Source organism: Cherax quadricarinatus, chromosome 1, assembly GCF_038502225.1.
Source record: "Cherax quadricarinatus isolate ZL_2023a chromosome 1, ASM3850222v1, whole genome shotgun sequence".
Taxonomy (NCBI): Eukaryota; Metazoa; Arthropoda; class Malacostraca; order Decapoda; family Parastacidae; genus Cherax; species Cherax quadricarinatus.
In genome coordinates, this window is record NC_091292.1 from 7,093,165 (window position 1) to 7,120,664 (window position 27,500).

Consider the following 27,500-nt stretch of genomic DNA (forward strand, 5'->3'; position numbering starts at 1 on the left):
ATCATAAAGACCCCAGCTATCATAAAGACCCCAGCTATCACAAAGACCCCAGCTATCATAAAGACCCCAGCTATCATGAAGACCCCAGCTATCATAAAGACCCCAGCTATCATAAAGACCCCAGCTATCATGAAGACCCCAGCTATCATGAAGACCCCAGCTATCATAAAGACCCCAGCTATCATAAAGACCCCAGCTATCATAAAGACCCCAGCTATCATAAAGACCCCAGCTATCATAAAGACCCCAGCTATCATAAAGACCCCAGCTATCATAAAGACCCCAGCTATCATAAAGACCCCAGCTATCACAAAGACCCCTGGCTTACAAAATTCCTTAAATCAGTTTCTGATTTGCCGGATCGTGGTACTTACGTAGGATTGGGAACGGTCAGCACCAACAGCCTGATTATTCAGATCATCAGCCTGGTCTGGGACACCGAACCACGGGGGGCAGTGTACCTCGAACCTGTCTACGTGTAAACTACGAAGAGAATGAAGAGAATGACAGCTATACAAGAGGAAAGAAGAGAGGAGAGAAGAGAGGAGAGAAGAGAGGCAAAGTATCAAGCGGGGAACTGAGAATAAAAGAGAAATGCCGGACACACCTTTGTTGACAGCCATTTTTTGTTTGATAAATCCTCCCCAAACCGGAGGAAAATGACCTGGTTGTAGATGTGATCAGTCCATCAGGGCTGGAAGTGGTAGTTGTGAGGTGGTCAGTCCCTCAGCCTGGAGAAGAGTCCTCCTACTCAGTCACGATACTCACGACTAGGGACTGACTACCTAGGCTGGTGGACTCATCCCACCATCTTTACTGCTCCACTGCACGAAGTTACAGAGAGGAACTTGATCGAGACGTTTCTCCCGTGGAATAGACATCTTCAGTCAATCTTCTTCAATGTTCTTCAGTCAGTCCTCCCAAACCAACTCTCCCCCACAAGGTACAACAAACTACTAACCTTCCCACTCCTACCTTCGACATCTACCTATTCCCCCAATCCCTGGTACCTCACCTTACCCATTAACAAGCTGCTATGACTATCTACGTGAATGTAGATGGTCTTAATAACAAGGTACACCAAGTAAATAAGAACGCGAAGGAGAACAACTCTGACATCATAGCTTTCACCAAGACAAGTTGATAAAATAAGATGATATATACCGCAGCGGGTACCAAGGTATGAGAAACAGACCAGAGGCATGGGAGGATGTCTGAGTACCACTGGGTACCACTGGGTACCACTGGATACCATTGGATATTACTAGATACCCCTGAATACCATTGGATATCACTGGGTACCACTGGGTGTCACTGAGTACCACTGGATATCACTGGATACCACTGGATATCACTGGGTACCACTGGGTATCACTGAATACCATTGGATATCACTGGATACCACTGGGTACCACTGGATGCCACTGGATATCACTGGGCACTACTGGGTACCACTGGATATGACTGGATATCACTGGATACCACTGGGTGTCACTGGGTACCACTGGATACCACTGGATACCACTGGATATCACTGGATTTCAACCTTTCACATTAAGTTCAGGAACCAGGATGCATTATCAGGCGGCTAGGAAACGGGAAACACTGCATCATTCGAGGGTGAGATGTATCGCGTCAGTTCCTGTGTCTTGGGAGCATCTGATGGTGTCGGATGCTTTCGAATATCGTCTCATGTAGCGTCGGTTGGCTTCAAGTGGCGTCGGATAACGTGGGATGACATGGTACGCCGTCGGAGAGCGTCGTGTAGTGTCAGGTGGCAGCGTCGTGGCAGTAATGATCGGGTCTCCAGTCAGCCGGTTGTTTATCTCGGAGTTTTGGTCACATATGTTTTCCTTTACCGTCTCCTGGAGCAGTTTGGCGACCAGCCAGGGCAAGACAGGTCACTTCAGTGCAAGTCAGATCAAGCCAGGTCATCCCAGGGGTAGAGCAAGCCAGGGGCAAATAAGGCCATCTCATGACCAGGGAAAGCCAGATAAAGCCAAGCAACATATGTATGTATTATTGATGTAATGGAGGTGTGGAACAATCCACCTACATTGATATACAGTGACGACAGCCTCCAGTATACAAGTCTCTCTCCTCATGCCTTTGCTCTAGGCTTAGGGACTGACCACCATCTATCAAGGCATAGTGTCCGAACATCTACTAAGGCTCAGGGGACTGAACACCAAAATTGCCTCTACACTTCTTCCACTGCCTCCAGTATTAAAATCACCTCCGCATTCGACTGAAGAAGCCCCTTGTGGAGGCGAGACGTTTGGGCAATGAACATACCAAGTGCTGCAGGTGTGTATTATTTGTCAGGGAGAGAGAGAGAGAGAGAGAGAGAGAGAGAGAGAGAGAGAGAGAGAGAGAGAGAGAGAGAGAGAGAGAGAGAGAGAGAGAGAGAGAGAGAGAGAGAGAGAGAGAGAGAGAGAGAGAGAGAGAGAGAGAGAGAGAGAGAGTGTTCAAACCAGGTCAAGCCATCAAGAAATCATGAAAAGTTAATTAAATACGTAAAGATACTGCTAGGTTACAGGAAGTCACAGGGCACTGCTAGGTCACAGGACACTGCTAGGTCACAGGTCACAGGACAATACTAGGTCACAGGGGGTTACAGGACTCTGCTAGGTCACAGGATACTGCCAGATCACAGAACACTGTTAGGTCACATGACACTGCTAGGTCACAGGGGGTTACAGGACACTGTTAGGTCACAGGGGGTTACAGGACACTGTTAGGTCACAGAGGGTTACAGAACACTGCTAGGTTATAGGACACTGCTAGGTCACAGGTCACAGGACACTGCTAGTTCACAGGTCACAGGACACTGCTAGTTCACAGGTCACAGGACACTGCTAGGTCACAGGTCACAGGACACTGCTAGGTCACAGGACACTGCTAGGTCACAGGTCACAGGACACTGCTAGGTCACAGGGGGTTACAGGACACTGCTAGGTCACAGGTCACAGGACACTGCTAGGTCACAGGTCACAGGTCACAGGACACTGCTAGGTCACAGGCCACAGGACAATGCTAGATCACAGGTCACAGGACACTGCTAGGTAACAGGGGGTTACAGGACACTGCTAGGTCACAGGACACTGTTAGGTCACAGGAGGTCACAGGACACTGTTAGGTCACAGGAGGTCACAGTCGAGTCAGCAGTCAACAAAAATATCTTTTGTGTAAGGTTTTAAAACATAAAAAACGTCAGAGTTATTACTCTGGCAGCAGTAAAGACGTCGCCGTTACCGCCACCGTTGACGCCGTTACCGCCACCGTTGACGCCGTTACCACCACCGTTGACGCCGTTACCACTACCGTTGACGACGTTACCACCACCGTTGACGCCGTTACCGCCACCGTTGACGCCGTTACCGCCACCGTTGACGCCGTTACCACCACCGTTGACGCCATTACCACCACTGTTGAAGCCGTTACCACAACCGTTGACGCCGTTACCGCCACCGTTGACGCCGTTACCACCACCGTTGACGCCATTACCACCACCGTTGACGCCGTTACCACCACTGTTGAAGCCGTTACCACAACCGTTGACGCCGTTACCGCCACCGTTGACGCCGGTACCACCACCGTTGACGCCGTTACCACCACCGTTGACGCCGTTACCACCACCGTTGATGCCGTTACCACCACCGTTGACGCCATTACCACCACCGTTGACGCCATTACCACCACCGTTGAAGCCGTTACCGCCACCGCTGACGCCGTTACCGCCACCGTTGACGCCGGTACCACCACTGTTGACGCCGTTACCACCACTGTTGACGCCGTTACCACCACCGTTGTCGCTGTTACCACCACTACTGACGCCGTTACCACCACCGTTGACGCCGTCACCACTACCGTTGTCGCCGTTACCACCACCGTTGACGCCGTTGCCGTTACCGTTGGCGCCATTACCACCACCGTTGACGCCGTTACCACCACCGTTGTCGCCGTTACCACCACCGTTGACACTGTTGCCGTCACCGTTGGCGCCGTTACCACCACCGCTGACACCGTTACCGTTATCGTTGACAACACTGGCTCCGTTAACGCCGTTGACGAATGGGGATTCCAGACGTGTGGATTGCAGTGTTTACATGGAGATTCCAATCCTATATATAGAGATTTCAATCTTTTAAAGACTAGTCATCAGTATAGGGATTCCAAAAAGATTCCCTCTTCTCTCTCCAAGAAAGAGAGAGAAACATGATCCTCTCTCTCTCTCTCTCTCTCTCTCTCTCTCTCTCTCTCTCTCGTTCTCCCTTTACGTCTTTCTTTCCCTCACTGCTTCTAATCATTGCCTCTCCCCCCTTCTTCTTCCACATCTTTTCCACGCTCTCTTCCATGTTTCCCCTTTATTTTCACCCAATTCCTTCCACTCTTTGTTCTCCTTCTCCCTCTCTGTTTCTTCTTGCTTCCTCGTCTTCCTACCATTTCTTCTGGCTCTGTCTTCCACTTTCCTCTCTCCTATTTCATCTTCCCCTTCCTTCTTGCCTCTTTCCTGGGTTTACAGTCACCCAGACTTGGTCACCAGCGATATTCCACAGAGATATACCTAAGATTTTTAGTTTGCAAGTCTTGCAGATATATTCCAGTATCAATAAGGAGTACATCAGGTATATACCAGATCATACCTTGGTAGACGCGTCTCATACCCCTTCAGGACTACATGCCAGGTATATACCCCCATCATACCTTGGCAGACACGTCTCATACCCCGTCAGAACTACCTGCCAGGTATATACCCCATCATACCCTGGTAGACACGTCTCATACCCCGTCAGAACTACCTGCCAGGTATATACCCCCATCATACCCTGGCAGACACGTCTCATACCCCGTCAGAACTACCTGTCAGGTATATACCCCATCATACCCTGTCAGAACTACCTGCCAGGTATATACCCCCATCATACCCTGGCAGACACGTCTCATACCCCGCCATGAGACTCACAAACAAGCAGGTGACTATTAAACTAGGAAAGACGTATTGATAATCTGAGTTTTTGTACGTAAGATCAAATTAGGTTTATTTAATGTGAACTTATAAAGGGAAGTACATAAAATAAATGGAACATGTGGAAATAAGGACGCTTTTACACACACACACACACACACACACACACACACACACACACACACACACACACACACACACACACACACACACACACACACACACACACACACACACACACACACACAAACACACACACACACACACACACACACACACACACACACACACATACACACACACACACACACACACACACACACACACACACATACACACACACACACACACACACACACACACACACACACACACACACACACACACACACACACACACACACACACACACACACACACACACACACACACACACACACACACACACACACACACACACACACACACACACACACACACACACACACACACACACATACACACACACACACACACACACACACACATACACACACACACACACACACACACACACACACACACACACACACACACACACACACACACACACACACACACACATACACACACACACACACACACACACACACACACACATACACACACACATACACACACACACACACACACACACACACACACACACACACACACACACACACACACATACACACACACACACACACACACACACACACACACACACACACACACACACACACACAAACACACACACACACACACACACACACACACACACACACACACACACACAGGTAAGGGGTCAGAAAGACAACAATGAACCTAGTGCAGGTTATTCACGGCTGTGATACCTGTTTATGATAGGGGCATCCATAGATAACCTGGACATGACAGTGTGGATAACTTGGACATGACAGTGTGGATAACTTGGACATGACAGTGTGGATAACTTGGACATGACAGTGTGGATAACTTGGACATGACAGTGTGGATAACTTGGACATGACAGTGTGGATAACTTGGACATGACAGTGTGGATAACTTGGACATGACAGTATAGATAGATAACAGAGACATGACAGTGTGGATAGATAACAAAGACATGAGAGTATAGATGGATAACAAAGACATGAGAGTATAGATGGATAACAGAGACATGACAGTATAGATAGATAACAGAGACATGACAGTGTGGATAGATAACAAAGACATGAGAGTATAGATGGATAACAAAGACATGAGAGTATAGATAGATAACAGAGACATGAGAGTATAGATAGATAACAGAGACATGACAGTATAGACAGATAACAGAGACATGACAGTATATAGATAGATAACACAAACTTGACACCTGCTGTAACAACAACAACAGCAAACAACAACACTGACAAAAATAAACAAAAACCCGGGTCAGCGGAGATCAGACAATTCTCAACCAACACACAAAACCCAGAATGGAAGCCCAGACGTGACTTCGGACTGTTCAGGACCATTTACCACCGTCTCCCTGCAGACCAGCCATTTACGAAGATGTCTTAACCAAAAACCTATAAAAAAAAAAAACTAGGCTGGATGACCCACCATGTCAATAAGGCAAAATGTCTTTTCTCAACTTTCCCCAAAAGGGAACTTTGAAATCGACCTCCGCACCTTCCTCAGTGACAAAGAAATATTACTTGTGTCAGCGGAACAAGAATTGGTCACCAACGTGACCTCTGGTGGTTAAGGGAGGTCTTTCAGTGACCTCCAGGTACCAGCTTGGCCTCTGGTGGTTAAGGGAGGTCTTTCAGTGACCTCCAGGTACCAGCTTGACCTCTGGTGGTTAAGGGAGGTCTTTCAGTGACCTCCAGGTACCAGCTTGGCCTCTGGTGATTGAGAGAGGTCTCTCGGTAACCTCCAGGTACCAGCTTGACCTCTGGTGGTTAAGGGAGGTCTTTCAGTGACCTCCAGGTACCAGCTTGACCTCTGGTGGTTAAGGGAGGTCTTTCAGTGACCTCCAGGTACCAGCATGACCTCTGGTGGTTAAGGGAGGTCTTTCAGTGACCTCCAGGTACCAGCTTGACCTCTGGTGATTGAGAGAGGTCTCTCAGTAACCTCCAGGTACCAGCATGACCTCTGGTGGTTAAGGGAGGTCTTTCAGTGACCTCCAGGTATCAGCTTGTCCTCTGGTGGTTAAGGGAGGTCTTTCAGTGACCTCCAGGTACCAGTTTGACCTCTGGGGGTTAAGAAAGGTCTTCCGGTGACTTCCAGGCACCAGCTTGACCTTCCTAGATTAAGGGAGATCGTTGAGAAATTCTTTATTCTGCAGAAGACAGTAAAATCCATGGGCTTTGTGTTTCGCCTGTGGGAACGAGGATCCCCCAGAAGGATCCCTTCCCCCAGATAGAGGAATGGCGGTTCCCTACAGACAGAGAAGAGGATTCCCCTCCCTCACAGACAGCACGTGGGACGGAGTCCGTGAGGTGATCTGGAAACTACAAACAGGTTCTGATCCCAACTACTGGATGGATGGATTCTAAACTGGTTTATATTATAAGGTAGAAAGTGGGAGGAGGGAGAGTATAGGGAGAGGAGGAGGAGAAGGGAGGGGAGGAGACAAGGGGGGTAGGGGGAAAGGGAGAAGTTATTCAGGCGAATCGTGCTGAGGTGAAGGTGATTTACGTCGGCTTCATGACACGACAATAGGGAAAGTTATACTCCCTTACATGATACTGGGGGAGTTAAGCTCCCTTATTCGACAATGAGGGATTTAAACTCCCTTACTCGACATTGAGGAGTTAAGCTTCCTTACATGATACTGGTACTCAACACTGGAGTTAAGCTCCATTACTCGATACTGGGGGAGTAAAGCTCTCTTACTCAACACTGGAGGAGTTAAGCTCCCTTACTCAACACTGGAGAAGTTAAGCTCCCTTACTCGATGCTGGGGGAGTTAAGCTCCCTTACTCGACACTGAGGCGCAGAGTATTAACTAGGTGAAGACCAGCTCACAGAGTCAGGTAACGAAGAACTGGGAGTCCACATCAGGTCTAACCTATCTCCTAGTAATGATCCAGAGAGGGTCATGGGTTGTGGGTGGTGGGTGATGTCGTTGATGGTGGGTCGTGGGTAGTGGGTCGTGGGCTATAGGGTTCAAACAACGTCTGATATCCAATTTCCTATTGATATGTCAGTAGGTAGTAGGTTGGTAGACATCAACCACCCAGGGAGGTACTACCGTCCTGCCAAGGACGGTAGCCTGTAATTGTTTTACATGATGGTGGGATTGCTGGTGTCCTTTTTTCTGTCTCATAAACATGCAAGATTTCAGGTACGTCTTGCTACTTCTACTTACACTTAGGCAACACTACACATACATGTACAAGCATATATATACACACCCCTCTGTGTTTTCTGCTATTTTCTTTCTAGTTCTTGTTCTTGTTTATTTCCTCTTACCTCCATGGGGAAGTGGAACAGAATTCTTCCTCCGTAAGCCATGCGTGTTGTAAGAGGCGACTAAAATGCCGGGAGCAAGGGGCTAGTAACCCCTTCTCCTGTATATATTACTAAATTTACAAAGAGAAACTTTCGTTTTTCTTTTTGGGCCACCCAGCCTTGGTGGGATACGGCCGGTTTGTTGAAAAAAAAAAAAAGTGTCAGTAATTAATTTTTCCAGCCACGGCATTGGAATTTATACTTCCCGAGGCGTGTGTGAAACAGAATAGCATCAGCAGCTGGAAGAAGAAGCGTTTTGATCAAGTGTTCGTCACTGAAAGACTGATCGTAACGTACGTAGCACGAACAAGAACTGTTCTCTGCCGAGTTCCCGGCAGTGACTGCTTCCTGCGACAGTACCAGTCGACAGTGCCCTCCCGAGTCCCCGCGAGATGGCAGCACTGGCACGCCGCGAAATATAAAACCCAACAGAGTATACAGAATGCAGAAATTCACTGACAGAGACGTATAAAGAGGAAGATGAGGGTCACTACCAGAGAGTACAAACACACACAAGAAGGGAGGCAATACAATCTCAGACAGCCGATCTTAACAATGCTAGACAAGATCTAAATCTTTCACAGATTTCAGGTGTTGCATAGCTCCTGATGACGCAAGACGTGTGAAAGATCTTGAACTGAGGATTTCCATCCCCCGTGGCTTGTCTTCCACAAAAAAAGGATGTCAAAAACACACAGGATATCAGTACATACACTCAGGGTGACAATGCATACACACAGGATGTTCCCTGTCGAATAAACACATGATGTTCCCTGTCGAATACACACAGGATGTTCCCTGTCGAATACACACAGAAGATCAGTACATACACTGACGATGACAGTCCATACACAGAGGATGTTGCCTAAGAGTTAGTTGTATGGATTGCCACACAGAGTGAACCCACTGCTTTTTCACTGACATGGAAAGAGAGACCTCAAGACCGGGGGCTTGCAGCAGCCATCTTAAAATATACACAATGGATGGTTGGATTCAAGAGGGACGACCTGCTAAGTCGGAGACTCTTTATCCAGGTTCGGGGGGGGGGAGGTGAAGAAGGGGGAGGGGAAGATGGGTGTGATGGAGAGGCGGAGGGGAGACAGAGAGGGGAGAGAGATTTTGGGGTGTAAATCACCAGTTTGGGATGCAAAACTAATGCTATGCAGAGGGACTTGATCAAGCAGATTGTTGCTATTTCCTGCTGCTCTCATTTCTCTCAGAGGTGTATCGGTTCTTCGTGTGTTTGTAGTTGGAGAAGAGACTACTCGAATCCAAGTCTGTACACACACACACACACACACACACACACACACACACACACACACACACACACACACACACACACACACACACACAAAACGTTCTGCCAGCAGTTAATGGCTTGCCAGCCGTACCTCTTGTTTTTTGGCATCAGTAATGCAGATAATGGAGGAAAGACGTTAGTGTGCTTTATACTCATACAAAACTACGAGATTTGTTTGCATAGCTTCCAGCCTGCGAGTGTGTGTGTGTGTGTGTGTACTCACCTAGTTGTACTCACCTAGTTGAGGTTGCAGGGGTCGAGTCCGAGCTCCTGGCCCCGCCTCTTCACTGGTCGCTGGTCGTGTGTGTGTGTGTGTGTGTGTGTGTGTGTGTGTGTGTGTGTGTGTGTGTGTGTGTGTGTGTGTGTGTGTGTGTGTGTGTAGTTACCTATTTGTGGTTGTAGAGGTCGAATCTCAGTTCCTGGTGTCAGACTAGACGTTAACTTTGCTCACAGACTCCTTCCTCATTACTATACTACCTCGTAAAGCTATGTATAGATTCTCTACCACCTGGCAAACCTTACACGTAATTACAAGAATAGTCATAATAGGGCCCAAAATGCCAGAAACCAGGGACCAGATGGTATGAACACAAACACACACACACACACACACACACACACACACACACACACACACACACACACACACACACACACACACACACACACACACACACACACACACATACACATACATACACACATACACACATACACACATACACACATACACACACTCACACATTCACACACACTGACACACACTTACACAAACACACACTCACACGTACACACACTCACACACACACACACACACACACACACACACACACACACACACACACACGTACACACACACACACACATACACACATGCACACTCACACACACACACACAAACACACACACACACACACACACACAAACACACACACACATACACACACACACATACACATACACACACACACACACACACACACATACACACACACACACATACACACACACACACACACACACACACACACACACACACATACACACACACACACACACACACATACACACACACACACACACAGGAGAAGAGTGGTGGAACACCTAGAAAGGAATGATCTCATCAACAGCAGCCAACATGGTTTCAGGGACGGGAAATCCTGTGTCACAAACCTACTGGAGTTCTATGACATGGTGACAGCAGTAAGACAAGAGAGAGAGGGGTGGGTGGATTGCATTTTCTTGGACTGCAAGAAGGCGTTTGACACAGTTCCACACAAGAGATTGGTGCAAAAACTGGAGGACCAAGCAGGGATAACAGGGAAGGCACTACAATGGATCAGGGAATACTTGTCAGGAAGACAGCAGCGAGTCATGGTACGTGGCGAGGTGTCAGAGTGGGCACCTGTGACCAGCGGGGTCCCGCAGGGGTCAGTCCTAGGACCAGTGCTGTTTCTGGTATTTGTGAACGACATGACGGAAGGAATAGACTCTGAGGTGTCCCTGTTTGCAGATGACGTGAAGTTGATGAGAAGAATACACTCGATCGAAGACCAGGCAGAACTACAAAGGGATCTGGACAGGCTGCAGACCTGGTCCAGCAATTGGCTCCAGGAGTTCAATCCCACCAAGTGCAAAGTCATGAAGATTGGGGAAGGGCAAAGAAGGCCGCAGACGGAGTACAGTCTAGGGGGTCAGAGACTACAAACCTCACTCAAGGAAAAAGATCTTGGGGTGAGTATAACACCAGGCACATCTGAAGCGCACATCAACCAAATAACTGCTGCAGCATATGGGCGCCTAGCAAACCTCAGAACAGCATTCCGACATCTTAATAAGGAATCGTTCAGGACCCTGTACACCGTATACGTTAGGCCCATATTGGAGTATGCGGCACCAGTTTGGAACCCACACCTAGCCAAGCACGTGAAGAAACTAGAGAAAGTGCAAAGGTTTGCAACAAGACTAGTCCCAGAGCTAAGAGGTATGTCCTACGAGGAGAGGTTAAGGGAAATCAACCTGACGACACTGGAGGACAGGAGAGATAGGGGGGACATGATAACGACATACAAAATACTGAGAGGAATTGACAAGGTGGACAAAGACAGGATGTTCCAGAGATTGGACACAGTAACAAGGGGACACAGTTGGAAGCTGAAGACACAGATGAATCACAGGGATGTTAGGAAGTATTTCTTCAGCCACAGAGTAGTCAGTAAGTGGAATAGTTTGGGAAGCGATGTAGTGGAGGCAGGATCCATACATAGCTTTAAGCAGAGGTATGATAAAGCTCACGGCTCAAGGAGAGTGACCTAGTAGCGATCAGTGAAGAGGCGGGGCCAGGAGCTCGGACTCGACCCCCGCAACCTCAACTAGGTGAGTACAACTAGGTGAGTACACACACACACATGGGCTTCAGGAGAGAGAGGAAAGGACACACACTGAAAGGAAGCAGGAAGAAAGGAAGGAGATTGAGAAAATCATAACAGAAATAGGTGAAGAGAGGGACGAGATTGTAAATTTTCAGAGAATAGGGGGGTACTCGAAGGTGAGAAACCGACCAATCAAGCTGATTCTCAGGACGGAAACAGTGCGGAACAGGATCCTCCAAGAGAAACCACGATTGAAATACTCGGAAGAGTACAAGAGGGTGTTCCTAGACAGAGACAGAACAAAATCAGAACGACAGCAGCTGAGGGAGAGGACAAAAAAGCGAAAGGAGCTAGGAAAAGAGACAAGGAGGGAACCAGCAGAGGTCAGTCAGAGCAGGACAGAACAGCAAGGGCAAGCACACACACAACTACTCTCAGAACCACACAACCTATCACACCATCCCAACACACCCTACAATCCATACCCACAGCCTCCACCCAACACCAAGCTATAGAACCCCACAGTATGCCACCAGGTCTCCCACCCTCACAGGCCCCCCAACCCACAGTGTTGGAAAGGAAACTGAAGGTATGGTACACAAACGCTGATGGAATAACAAATAAGTGGGAGGAGTGGCAAGAAAGAGTCAAAGAAGCATCACCGGACATCATAGCTCTCACAGAAACCAAGCTTACAGGTATGATAACAGATGCCATCTTTCCAACGGGATACCAAATCCTGAGGAAAGACAGAGGGAACAGGGGGGGTGGAGGAGTGGCGTTGCTGATCAAAAATCGCTGGAATTTTGATGAGCTGGAGAGAGAAGATAGCGGAGAAGAAAGTGATTACATAGTGGGAACACTTCACTCTGGAGGTCCCAAGGTGGTAATAGCAGTGATGTATAACCCACCACAGAACAGCAGGAGGCCAAGGCAAGAGTACGACGAGAGCAATAGAGCGATGGTTGACACACTGGCTAGAGTGGCCAGAAGAGCTCATGCATGCAGGGCAAAGCTCCTGATCATGGGTGACTTTAACCACAAGGAGATAGATTGGGAGAACTTGGACCCACATGGGGGCCAAGATACTTGGAGGGCTAAGATGATGGAGGTGGTACTGGAGAACTTCATGTACCAACACGTAAGGGACACTACAAGAGAGAGAGGAGAGGATGAACCAGCAAGGCTGGACTTAGTATTCACCTTCAGTAGTGCAGATATCGAGGACATCACATATGAAAGACCCCTTGGGGCCAGTGACCATGTGGTTGTAAGCTTCGAATACACAGTAGAGCTACAAGTGGAGGGAGAAGCAGGAAGGCCAGGACGAATGAAGCCAAACTACAAGAAAGGGGACTACACAGGAATGAGGAACTACCTGAACGGGGTTCAGTGGGACAGAGAACTGGCAGGGAAACCAGTTAATGAGATGATGGAATATGTAGCAATAAAATGCAAGGAGGCTGAGGAGAGGTTTGTACCCAAGGGTAACAGGAGTAATGAAAAAGCCAGGATGAGCCCATGGTTTACCCAAAGGTGCAGGGAGGCAAAAACCAAGTGTGCTAGGGAATGGAAGAAATATAGAAGGCAAAGGACCCAGGAGAATAAGGAGAACAGTCGTAGAGCCAGAAATGAATATGCACAGATAAGAAGGGAGGCCCAAAGACAATATGAAAATGACATAGCAGCGAAAGCCAAATCTGACCCGAAACTGTTGTACAGCCACATCAGGAGGAAAACAACAGTCAAGGACCAGGTAATCAGGCTAAGGAAGGAAGGAGGAGAGACAACAGGAAATGACCGGGAAGTATGTGAAGAACTCAACAAGAGATTCAAAGAAGTGTTCACAGAGGAGACAGAAGGGACTCCAGAAAGACGGAGAGGTGGGGCACACCACCAAGTGCTGGACACAGTGCACACAACCGAGGAAGAAGTGAAGAGGCTTCTGAGTGAGCTAGATACCTCAAAGGCAATGGGGCCAGATAACATCTCCCCATGGGTATTGAGAGAGGGAGCAGAGGCGCTATGTGTACCCCTAACAACAATATTCAATACATCTATCGAAACAGGGAGATTGCCTGAGGCATGGAAGACAGCAAATGTAGTCCCAATCTTTAAAAAAGGAGACAGACATGAAGCATTAAACTACAGACCAGTGTCACTGACATGTATAGTATGCAAAATCATGGAGAAGATTATCAGGAGAAGAGTGGTGGAACACCTAGAAAGGAATGATCTCATCAACAGCAGCCAGCATGGTTTCAGGGACGGGAAATCCTGTGTCACAAACCTACTGGAGTTCTATGACATGGTGACAGCAGTAAGACAAGAGAGAGAGGGGTGGGTGGATTGCATTTTCTTGGACTGCAAGAAGGCGTTTGACACAGTTCCACACAAGAGATTGGTGCAAAAACTGGAGGACCAAGCAGGGATAACAGGGAAGGCACTACAATGGATCAGGGAATACTTGTCAGGAAGACAGCAGCGAGTCATGGTACGTGGCGAGGTGTCAGAGTGGGCACCTGTGACCAGCGGGGTCCCGCAGGGGTCAGTCCTAGGACCAGTGCTGTTTCTGGTATTTGTGAACGACATGACGGAAGGAATAGACTCTGAGGTGTCCCTGTTTGCAGATGACGTGAAGTTGATGAGAAGAATACACTCGATCGAAGACCAGGCAGAACTACAAAGGGATCTGGACAGGCTGCAGAACTGGTCCAGCAATTGGCTCCTGGAGTTCAATCCCACCAAGTGCAAAGTCATGAAGATTGGGGAAGGGCAAAGAAGGCCGCAGACGGAGTACAGTCTAGGGGGTCAGAGACTACAAACCTCACTCAAGGAAAAAGATCTTGGGGTGAGTATAACACCAGGCACATCTCCTGAAGCGCACATCAACCAAATAACTGCTGCAGCATATGGGCGCCTAGCAAACCTCAGAACAGCATTCCGACATCTTAATAAGGAATCGTTCAGGACCCTGTACACCGTATACGTTAGGCCCATATTGGAGTATGCGGCACCAGTTTGGAACCCACACCTAGCCAAGCACGTAAAGAAACTAGAGAAAGTGCAAAGGTTTGCAACAAGACTAGTCCCAGAGCTAAGAGGTATGTCCTACGAGGAGAGGTTAAGGGAAATCAACCTGACGACACTGGAGGACAGGAGAGATAGGGGGGACATGATAACGACATACAAAATACTGAGAGGAATTGACAAGGTGGACAAAAACAGGATGTTCCAGAGATTGGACACAGTAACAAGGGGACACAGTTGGAAGCTAAAGACACAGATGAATCACAGGGATGTTAGGAAGTATTTCTTCAGCCACAGAGTAGTCAGTAAGTGGAATAGTTTGGGAAGCGATGTAGTGGAGGCAGGATCCATACATAGCTTTAAGCAGAGGTACGATAAAGCTCACGGCTCAGGGAGAGTGACCTAGTAGCGATCAGTGAAGAGGCGGGGCCAGGAGCTCGGACTCGACCCCCGCAACCTCAACTAGGTGAGTACAACTAGGTGAGTACACACACACACACACACACACACACACACACACACACATACATACACACATTAATATAAAGAAATATTCAGGACCCTAAATACATCAACATACATCATATGTTAGAGAGAAAAAAAAACCGAGTACGTGGCGCCAGTGTGGAGCCCACACCTAATAAAACACATCACAACATCGACAACTGCCCGAGGCCAGCCACAAGGCTGCCACCGGAAATGGGAAATGTAAGATATGGGGGAAAATTGCCAGAACTGTTACTCCTGATATCTGATTCGAACTTCTCACCATCATGAATTGTTGGCGGGTGAGGACCAAGGGTTGTAGCTCAACTTAAACTGCGCAGGAATATACCTGAGACCATGTTGACCTGCGGTGCACACCGCTCAGTTTTCCGCTGGAGCGACACGGGTACACAAAAGAATGAGAGTAAATCTTCAGGGCGCGCACACACATATTGTACACTATACACAGCTTGAAGAATAGGTGCGGCAGAGGCTTTCCCCCTCTGTACAGAAACTAGTGAAATCGGTCTCATTTAGTTAAACATTCGGGCGTGTTTCTTTAAGACACCTGCTATTCCTGTTCACCTAGCAGTAAATAGGTACCTGGATGTTAGCCGACTGATGTGGGTCGCATCCTGGGGGAACAAATTAGCATAATTTGCCCGAAATGTTCTGCATAAGCAGGGGCTTCCTATACAATACGTCACTGTCAGCTACGGTCTGTATACGTTGAACATATACTCGTAGAAATAAAGATTATTGTATTAAGATTCGGGGCCAGGAGCAGAAGCTCGACTCCCACAAGAATAAAAAGGTAAATACAAGTTGGAGAGCACAGACATACCTTCACGGACAGACAGATGCAGACACACACAGACACAGTTTCCATTTTACTTGTACAGTGTTTGACTGGAGAGCCAGTTTGTAAACTCTCAGTTGGTCATTACCGAGAAAGAGGTTCGCCTCTTAAGTCATTGAAAAAGTCACTGTGCTGGAAGCACCTTTCCCAGACCATAGTTAAGGTCACTTAGGAGAAGGCTTAATTAAGATCACGCAAAAAGTTTCACCTGGGGGTGTAGAGTGGATTACATTGAAGCAGGGTGTGGTAGTGTGAGGCAGGGTGTGGTAGGGTACTATAGGGTGAAGCAAGGTAGGATAGGGAGAGACAGGGTAAGGCAGAATAAGATAGGCCAAGGTAATGTATGGGAGGATGAGGTGTAGTAAGATAGGGTGAAGCAGGGCAAGGTAAGCTTGGGTGAGGTAGGGTGAGATAGGGTGAGGAAGGGTGAGAGGGTGAGGCAGTTTAAGGTAGGGTAAGATAGGTTGAGGTAGGGTAGGGAAGGGTGAGGCAGGGTATGGTAGGGTGAGGTAGGGTGAGGTAGGGTAAGGCAGGGCGGCGCCTTCACCTACATCGCCGCTTCACTTAACCTCCATCTTGGCCAGCAGCCACGACGCTCCGAGATGTGTGCCCGCGACCGCGACTTGGGCTCCGTGAACGAGGGCTCGCGGAGCTCACCTTCCTCATGCGATACCCTCAGCCCCGCCTGCACCTGTGGCACCGTCTCTGCCACCCAGTCCCTCTTTTGCACTCCAGGAACACTTCACAGTGCACCCTACTCTCCTCAAGTCAGCCCCCTCCAAGGCTCCCCTGCGACAATCTTCCACTATTTATTAAAATATGATAGTTACCCCTCGCTAGACGTCTGGCTCGGGCGGCCGTAATGCCTGGTGTGATTTATACGCCTGTGTGTCTTGTTGACATCCTCTCCCTAGCTCCACGCTCTCCCCTCGTGGTCCAAAAGCTCTTCCCTCTCCATCCCCAGGCTTCTGCCCTCGGAAACCCCAGAAAAACTCCTTTTAAGCTCAAAAACTATTTCCCTCACTTCTTTTCTAATGTAAATAGCCTAGAATAAGCACTATTTACGTTAGGTACATGATTAGTTTAACATTCACCCAACACGTGACAACTTCCAGCACTTACTGGAGTGTTTTTACACAGGATAAGACATTCCAGCAGATACTGGAGTTCTTTTAAACGGGATATGACATTGCAACAGATACTGGAGTTGTCTTACACAGAACATTCCAGTAGGTACTGGGGTTGTCTTACACAGGATATGACTTTCCAGCAGGTACTGGAGTTGTCTTACATAGGACATGACATTCCAGCAGGTACTGGAGTTGTCTTTACACTGGGAGCGACTGAACTCCCTCGAACTGTACTCCTTAGAACGCAGGGAAGATACAAGATAATCTTCACCTGGAAGTTTGCGGAGGGATTGGTCCCAAACCTGCACACCGAAATCATTACATATAAACACGGCGCAGTATGTTTTCCACGTGTGCCAGGGAATCGTACCCGAGACATTGAGATTACGAGTCGAATGCTGTTACCAGTGAGCTGCGGGGACTCCCGGAGGAAAAGGATGAAGGAAGGGGAATGGAGTGGGTAGGGAGGAATGTAGAGGGAGAGAGCATGGGATATGGTTTTCCTTCTACACCTAACTTCCCATGCCAGACACAAAATAAACATTAATATAGAGCTTGTATTGCGATGAGTGAAACACTACCACGTGGGGAGATAGAACTCGCGGTCAAATAGTCATAAAACTCCAGACCGACGCGTTAGCCACTGGGCCAGCTGGCTACAATAAGATTCATCCAACTAGGTATATCTATACACCATAGGAAAGTTAGCATAGGCACCGCTGTGACCACGAATGCGGTAGCCAGCTGGCCCAGTGGCTAACGCGTCGGTCTGGAGTTTAACGACTCTCTGACCGCTGGTTCTAACCCTACCCGTGGTATGGTTTGTTTGCAATCGTGTCATTACGATTTCGTGAGTTGTGATGAATGGGCAGTGCGGGTTGTCCTCTCCTGTGTCTCTCTATGAGAAAGCAAACTTCTGTTTCGTCTAAGGGAGTCGCAGTATCAGAAATGAACAGTCAGTGTCCAAAGGAGTTACTCTCGTGGTGTGAGTCTTTCACCAGGCTGACAATAACCATTTATAAACCGTAAACCATTACTTTCTAGCACTAACCACCTTAAAGAAATCTAAAGTCTGTTTTATCACGAACAGGAACATAAAAGTACTGGTCACAGTGGCCACAGTTCCTGATTTAAACTAATCTGATAGAAACACTATCTAACTCCCTTTGGAAAATTTATATATTTGCAATATTATCGTTAATAACATTGTAAATTATTGTGTGTATCAGATTCTCAAGTCTCAGAGAAGAAACATTTCTTTTACGCTTGTGTTCCATAACTGTCTCAGCCGCTGAGAAATGTTTCATTGTTCTCCATCGAGACGGAATCTTCATATTTTTGTTGCAGATCGACACCATGCCTAACCCTTCTAGGGTAGGGTAGGTGCCTGAGCCCGAGCCTTTAGCTCATAAGACTGTCATTCCCATTTGCTCCCTTGGGGCGGGGATGGCAGACCAGAGAGGCCTAGCTTGTGGCTAGGCCTGGGGACAGTTGGTCCCAAAGATGAGGAGGTACTTGTGCCTCCTCCCATGGGAGACTTAGGTCTCAGACACTCCCTAAAGAGGGAGCCAAGGCCGGGCCACCACTTGGACAAGGCCCGGGCCGGGAGAATACCGGCCAATCTTTAACTAACTAACTAATTTTTGTTGCATCTCCCAAAACTTTCATTCAATTATTTTCCACTGTCAACTTTCAAATTAAGAATAAGTTTAATTATTTTTTTTTAAAGTCTGTCTTCGCTCTCAGCGTCAAGTGTTGCTTAGATAAAACAAAACTGTAAATTCCTTAGAGAAAACGCAACTTAAATTCTATGAGACTTTCGTCTTGTTTTCTATACTTTAATGACATTCTTTGATATGTCTCACCTACCTCTCACTTCCCATTCCTGTTTCTCTTCGTCTTTCCGTTCAACTATACAGTGTATTTCTGCGTACTGTACGGGAACAAGAACCGTATATGGGGACCAGAATTACATACAGGATACATACACTGAGAAGTGTCTGCCTCTCAGTGTATGTATATACAGTTTACTTCAATCTCTGTTTCAGATAATTGGTGATGAATAGGTGACATGCAACCTTGATGATCCTCGTGGACTCACCTATATGTACTCACCTGTTTGTCGCTGTTCCTAATCTCTCTCTGCCTGTCTCCGGAGGCAGAAGAAACTCCAAATTAGTACTACTACTACTATTACTACTACTACTACTACTACTACTACTACTACTACTACTATTATTATTATTATTATTATTATTATTATTACCGCTACTACTACTGCTACTACTACTACTACTACTACTACAATTACTATTACTACTACTACTGCTGCTACTACTACCACTACTACTATTGCTACTACTACTGCTGCTACTACTACTACCGCTTCTGCTGCTCCAACTACTACTACTACTACTACTACTACTACTACTACTACTACTAATAATAATAATAATAATAATAATAATAATAACATAAAGGTTTAAGTTTCTCTGTAACATAGGGTGAACCCCTGTGGGTCACTGAACATTGTTCACTATCAACAGATCTTAGAGTTAAGGGAAGCAGAGATATTCAGGTTAAATTATTTATTTAAGAACATAATAACATAAGAAAGAAGGAACACTGCAACAGATCTACTGACCCATGCGAAGCAGGTCCATGCCACCCCCGGCCTAGAACAATGACCACCTAGTCAGGTCACTTCCACTTAAGGAAGGAGCACGGCACCAGACCTAGTAACCCAAGCTAGTCAGGTCCAACTCACACCCACCCACACCCACTCATGTATTTATCTAACCTATTTTTAAAACTACACAACGTTTTAGCCTGAATAACTGTACTCGGGAGCTTGTTCCACTCATCCACAACTCTATTACCAAACCAGTGCTTTCCTATATTCTTCCTGAATCTGAATTTTTCCAACTTGAAACCATTGCTGCGAGTCCTGTCTTGTCTGGATATTTTCAACACGCTATTTACATCCCCTTTATTTATTCCTGTTTTCCATTTATTTTGTCTTGTAACACAGAATAAAAATTAACACTGCACAGACGCTTCTTCAACAACTGGGCCCATGAGACTGTGTGTACCTGTTGCCTTAATAGTTACCTCTAATAGTTAACGAAGGTTGAAGGTCCACCAGTACACTAACGTAAACAACTTGTTAATTAATAAATCAATTAATTAATTATCGGTATTCTGGTGGAGGGCGTCAATGGAGATTTACGGAGATAAAATATACTGAAAGAGTATAAGTAAGATTTACGACACGACGGGATTAGCTGGATTTGTTGTATCCCGTAGATGTTAGGTAACATTTACCGTAAACCCTGAGTCGCCTGTCTCACGCGAGAAGCATGGTAGTGTGTGTGTGTGGGGGGGGGAGCTGGTGTGCTAGTGTGTGTGTGGGGCAGCAGCTGGGGTGCTAGTGTGTGTGGGTCAGCTAGTGTGCGAGTGTGTGTGTGGGGCAGCAACTGGGGTGCTAGTGCGTGTGGGGCAGCTGGTGTGATAGTGTGTGGGGGGGCAGAAGCTGGGGTGCTAGTGTGTGTGGGTCAGCTAGTGTGCTAGTGTGTGTGGGCCAGCTGGTGTGATAGTGTGTGTAAGGGGCAGCAGCTGGGGTGCTAGTGTGTGTGGGGCAGCTGGTGTGATAGTGTGTGTGTGGGGCAGCTGGGGTGCTAGTGTGTGTGGGGCAGCTGGTGTGCTAGTGTGTGTGTGGGGCAGCAGCTGGGGTGCTAGTGTGTGTGGGGCAGCTGGTGTGATAGTGTGTGTGGGGGCAGCAGCTGGGGTGCTAGTGTGTGTGTGGGGCAGCAGCTGGGGTGCTAGTGTGTGGTATCGGAACGCTGTTATCAGGTTTGCCAGGCGCCCATATGCTGCAGCAGTTACCTGGTTGATATGTGCATCCCGAGACGTGCTCGGTATTATACTCACCCCAAGATCTTCCTCCTTGAGTGAGATTTACAGTCTTTGGCCACCTAGCCTACACTCCGTCTGCGGTCTTCTTTGCCTTTCCCCGATCTTCATGACTTTGCATTTGGCTGGGTAAATTCGAGTAGCCAGTTGCTGGACCACGTGTCCAGCCTGTCCAGGTCTCTTTGGAGTCTTGCCTGATCCTCATCTGATTTAATTCGTCTCATTAACTTCACATCATCTGCAAACAGGAACACCTCTGAGTCTATCCCTTCCGTCATGTCATTCACATATACCAAAAACAGCATTGGTTCTAGGACTGACCCCTGTGTGAGGCAGCTGGTGTGCTAATGTGTGTGGGGCAGCTGGTGTGCTAGTGTGTGTGAGGCAGCTGGTGTGCTAGTGTGTGTGGGGCAGCTGGTGTGCTAATGTGTGTGGGGCAGCTGGTGTGCTAGTGTGTGTGAGGCAGCTGGTGTGCTAGTGTGTGTGGGGCAGCTGGTGTGCTAATGTGTGTGGGGCAGCTGGTGTGCTAGTGTATGTGAGGCAGCTGGTGTGCTAGTGTGTGTGAGGCAGCTGGTGTGCTAGTGTGTGTGGGGCAGCTGGTGTGCTAATGTGTGTGGGGCAGCTGATGTGCTAGTGTGTGTGTGGGGCAGCTGGTGTTCTAGTGTGTGGAGGCAGCAGGTAGGGTGCTAGTGTATGTAGGGCAGCTGGTGTGTTAGTGTGTGTGAAGCAGAAGCTAGTGTGCTAGTGTGTTGGGGGGCAGCAGCTGGGGTGATAGTGAGTGTGGGGTAGCAGCTGGGATGCTAGTGTGGGGGGCAGCAGCTGGGGTGATAGCGTGTGTGGGGCAGCAGTTGGAGTGCTAGTGTGTGGGGGCAGCAGCTGGGGTGCTAGTGTGTGTGTGGGGCAGCAACTGGGGTGCTAGTGTGTGGGGGCAGCAACTGGGGTGCTAGTGTGGGGGCAGCAGCTGGGGTGCTAGTGTGTGTGTGGGGGGCAGCAACTGGGGTGCTAGTGTGTGTGTGGGACAGCAGCTGGGGTGCTAGTGTGTGTGGGGCAGCAGCTGGGGTGCTAGTGTGTGTGGGGGCAGCACATAGGGTACTAGTGTGTGGGGGCAGCAGGTGGGGTGCTAGTGGGTGTGGGGCAGCAGCTGGGGTGCTAGTGTGTGTGGGGCAGCAGCTGGGGTGCTAGTGTGTGTTTGGCAGCAGCTGGGGTGCTAGTGTGTGGGGGGCAGCAACTGGGGTACTAGTGAGTGGGGGGCAGCAGCTGGGGTGCCAGTGTGTGGGGGCAGCAGCTGGGGTACTAGTGTGTGGGGGGCAGCAGCTGGGGTGCCAGTATGTGGGGGCAGGAGTTCGGTGAACAGTTCCAGCCACGGTATTGACACTGTATTCTCCGTTCCAGGTTTTGGTTTAGCGAAGCAAAATTGTCTCACGTCTCTCTGAGACTACCTTCCAGCTCCTCCACTCGGCCTTCTCTCCAAACCACACCAACGTAGACAGACACTGCTCTGGCAGGCGCACAACCTGAAGAATGCTGAAGGAACCAGGAACACCCTGGGGAAGCCCTCAATGAAGAAATAAAGACGGCCAGACATGACAGGTCATCGCAGAGGCAGGGAGAAGTGAGAGAGCCATCAGAGACACACAAGGAGCATTAGCCAGTGTGTGTGTATGTGTACTCACCTAGTTGTACTCACCTAGTTGAGGTTGCGGGGGTCGAGTCCGAGCTCCTGGCCCCGCCTCTTCACTGATCGCTACTAGGTCACTCTCCCTGAGCCGTGAGCTTTATCATACCTCTGCTTAAAGCTATGTATGGATACGTGTGTGTGTGTGTGTGTGTGTGTGTGTGTGTGTGTGTGTGTGTGTGTGTGTGTGTGTGTGTGTGTGTGTGTGTGTGTGTGTGTGTGTGCGTGTGTGTGTGTGTTTGTTCCTGCTTTACCATCAAGTTTCTGACCTCTCAGTGCTAATAACAACATATTATCACCTGAGTTTACCTGGAGAGAGTTCCGGGGGTCAACGCCCCCGCGGCCCGGTCTGAGACCAGGCCTCCTGGTGGATCAGAGCCTGATCAACCAGGCTGTTGCTGCTGGCTGCACGCAAACCAACATATGAGCTACAGCCCGGCTGATCCGGAACTGACTTTAGGTGCTTGTCCAGTGCCAGCTTGAAGACTGCCAGGGGTCTGTTGGTAATCCCCCTTATGTGTGCTGGGAGGCAGTTGAACAGTCTCGGGCCCCTGACACTTATTGTATGGTCTCTTAACGTGCTAGTGACACCCCTGCTTTTCATTGGGGGGATGGTGCATCGTCTGCCAAGTCTTTTACTTTCGTAGTGAGTGATTTTCGTGTGCAAGTTCGGTACTAGTCCCTCTAGGATTTTCCAGGTGTATATAATCATGTATCTCTCCCTCCTGCGTTCCAGGGAATACAGGTTTAGGAACCTCAAGCGCTCCCAATAATTGAGGTGTTTTATCTCCGTTATGCGCGCCGTGAAAGTTCTCTGTACATTTTCTAGGTCGGCAATTTCACCTGCCTTGAAAGGTGCTGTTAGTGTGCAGCAATATTCCAGCCTAGATAGAACAAGTGACCTGAAGAGTGTCATCATGGGCTTGGCCTCCCTAGTTTTGAAGGTTCTCATTATCCATCCTGTCATTTTTCTAGCAGATGCGATTGATACAATGTTATGGTCCTTGAAGGTGAGATCCTCCGACATGATCACTCCCAGGTCTTTGACGTTGGTGTTTCGCTCTATTTTGTGGCCAGAATTTGTTTTGTACTCTGATGAAGATTTAATTTCCTCATGTTTACCATATCTGAGTAATTGAAATTTCTCATCGTTGAACTTCATATTGTTTTCTGCAGCCCACTGAAAGATTTGGTTGATGTCTGCCTGGAGCTTTGCAGTGTCTGCAATGGAAGACACTGTCATGCAGATTCGGGTGTCATCTGCAAAGGAAGACACGGTGCTGTGGCTGACATCCTTGTCTATGTCGGATATGAGGATGAGGAACAAGATGGGAGCGAGTACTGTGCCTTGTGGAACAGAGCTTTTCACCGTAGCTGCCTCGGACTTTACTCTGTTGACGACTACTCTCTGTGTTCTGTTAGTGAGGAAATTATAGATCCATCGACCGACTTTTCCTGTTATTCCTTTAGCACGCATTTTGTGCGCTATTACGCCATGGTCACACTTGTCGAAGGCTTTTGCAAAGTCTGTATATATTACATCTGCATTCTTTTTGTCTTCTAGTGCATTTAGGACCTTGTCGTAGTGGTCCAATAGTTGAGACAGACAGGAGCGACCTGTTCTAAACCCATGTTGCCCTGGGTTGTGTAACTGATGGGTTTCTAGATGCGTGGTGATCTTGCTTCTTAGGACCCTTTCAAAGATTTTTATGATATGGGATGTTAGTGCTATTGGTCTGTAGTTCTTTGCTGTTGCTTTACTGCCCCCTTTGTGGAGTGGGGCTATGTCTGTTGTTTTTAGTAACTGTGGGACGACCCCCGTGTCCATGCTCCCTCTCCATAGGATGGAAAAGGCTCGTGATAGGGGCTTCTTGCAGTTCTTGATGAACACAGAGTTCCATGAGTCTGGCCCTGGGGCAGAGTGCATGGGCATGTCATTTATCGCCTGTTCGAAGTCATTTGGCGTCAGGATAACATCGGATAGGCTTGTGTTAATCAAATTTTGTGGCTCTCTCATAAAAAATTCATTTTGATCTTCGACTCTCAGTCTGGTTAGCGGCTTGCTAAAAACTGAGTCATATTGGGACTTGAGTAGCTCACTCATTTCCTTGCTGTCATCTGTGTAGGACCCATCTTGTTTAAGTAGGGGCCCAATACTGGGCGTTGTTCTCGATTTTGATTTGGCATAGGAGAAGAAATACTTTGGGTTTCTTTCGATTTCATTTATGGCTTTTAGTTCTTCCCGCGATTCCTGACTCCTAAAGGATTCTTTTAGCTTAAGTTCGATGCTTGCTATTTCTCTGACCAGTGTCTCCCTACGCATTTCAGATATATTGACCTCTTTTAGCCGCTCTGTTATTCTTTTCCGTCGCCTGTAAAGGGAGCGCCTGTCTCTTTCTGTTTTACATCTACTCCTCCTTTTTCTTAGAGGAATAAGCCTTGTGCATACATCGAGTGCCACCGAGTTAATCTGTTCTAGGCATAAGTTGGGGTCTGTGTTGCTTAGTATATCTTCCCAGCTTATATCGGTTAGGACTTGGTTTACTTGGTCCCACTTTATGTTTTTGTTATTGAAGTTGAAATTGGTGAATGCTCCCTCGTGACTAATCTCATTATGTCGGTCTGGGGCTCTGCGCATACATGACTGAACCTCAATTATGTTGTGATCTGAGTATATTGTTTTTGATATGGTGATATTTCTTATCAGATCATCATTGTTAGTGTAGATGAGGTCTAGTGTATTCTCCAGTCTAGTAGGCTCTATTATTTGCTGGTTTAAATTGAATTTTGTGCAGAGATTTAAAAGCTCGCGTGAGTGTGAGTTTTCATCAGAGCTGCCTCCTGGTGTTATTACTGCAACAATATTATTTGCTATATTCCTCCATTTTAGGTGCCTTAAGTTGAAATCCCCCAGGAGCAAGATGTTGGGTGCAGGAGCTGGAAGGTTTTCCAGACAGTGGTCAATTTTTAACAGCTGTTCCTGGAATTGCTGGGATGTTGCATCCGGAGGCTTGTAGACTATCACAATGACTAGGTTTTGGTTCTCGACCTTTACTGCTAAAACTTCCACTACATCATTTGAGGCATTTAGCAGTTCTGTGCAAACAAGTGACTCTGCAATGTACAGGCCAACCCCCCCCCCCTTTTGCCTGTTCACTCTGTCACATCTGTATAGGTTGTAACCTGGGATCCATATTTCGTTGTCCAAGTGATCCTTTATGTGGGTCTCAGTGAAAGCCGCGAACATTGCCTTTGCCTCTGCAAGCAGTCCACGGATGAAAGGTATTTTGTTGTTTGTTGCTGGCTTTAGACCCTGTATATTTGCAAAGAAGAATGTTATCGGACTGGTGGTATTGTTGGTACTGGGGGTGGATTTTTTTTCCGGCATTAGTATCTGTATCTGTTGGTTTGGAGTGGAGGCCATCGACTGTGGTTCCACTCCAGGAATGACTGGATTTGGTGTACGATTTCTGCCATTTCCTGCCAGTTTTTTTTCCTTCCTGGCACTAAAAAACCTCTCCCTCTTGAGTGGCTGTGGCTACCCAGGTTTTCCCATGGCCTGGATGTTTTGTATCTTTTTGTCCCCTTTAGATGGTATGCCTGGCAATTTAAGTTATAGCACAGTCTTTCCTGTACTGAAGAGGTACACAGTTCAGGGTGAAAAAGCTTACAGGAAGGGAGTTTGCATTTTCCTGTTGTCATATGGGCATGGCATTTCCTAGGGTGGTCATAGTTGCACGTCCCATCTGTTTTTCCAGATTTCCCATGCCAGCAGATACCGAGTGCATAGTATGTGCACAGGCTTGGTTTCCGTTTGCCTTGGGTTTCTGTGACTGTATTCCCTGTTGGTGCATGTTTCCCTGTCTTACTTCTATCCTCCCTAGCACCAACAATGGAGCTCCCACCAGTTGTTTTTGGTAATATATCCTCACTATTGCTAGTGGAGTCCTCTTGTTTGCTATTTCCTGCGGTATTTCTAGTTTGCAATATTGGTTTTATCTTATCTTTGACTACACTTGTTTCCCTACTATGGCTCCTGTCCCCTATGAGGTCATTTATATGTATTCCTTCCTGCATATAATTCCCGACTACCTGGACAAAATCTCCAGCTTCACCATTACTGTCTCCCAGGACAGCATTTCCAGCTTCCCCATTACTGTCTCCCAGGACAGCATCTCCAGCTTCACCATTACTGTCTCCCAGGACAGCACCTCCAGCTTCACCATTACTGTCTCCCAGGACAGCACCTCCAGCTTCCCCA

General features: G+C 47.8%; 1 protein-coding gene across 1 annotated transcript in view; it reads right to left on the reverse strand.

Moving 5' to 3' along the window:
* The window catches only part of LOC138853608 (uncharacterized), a 145,686-nt gene that overhangs the window by 85,822 nt on the left and 32,364 nt on the right, over positions 1 to 27,500 (reverse strand). The gene's annotated exons all lie outside the window — the stretch shown is intronic.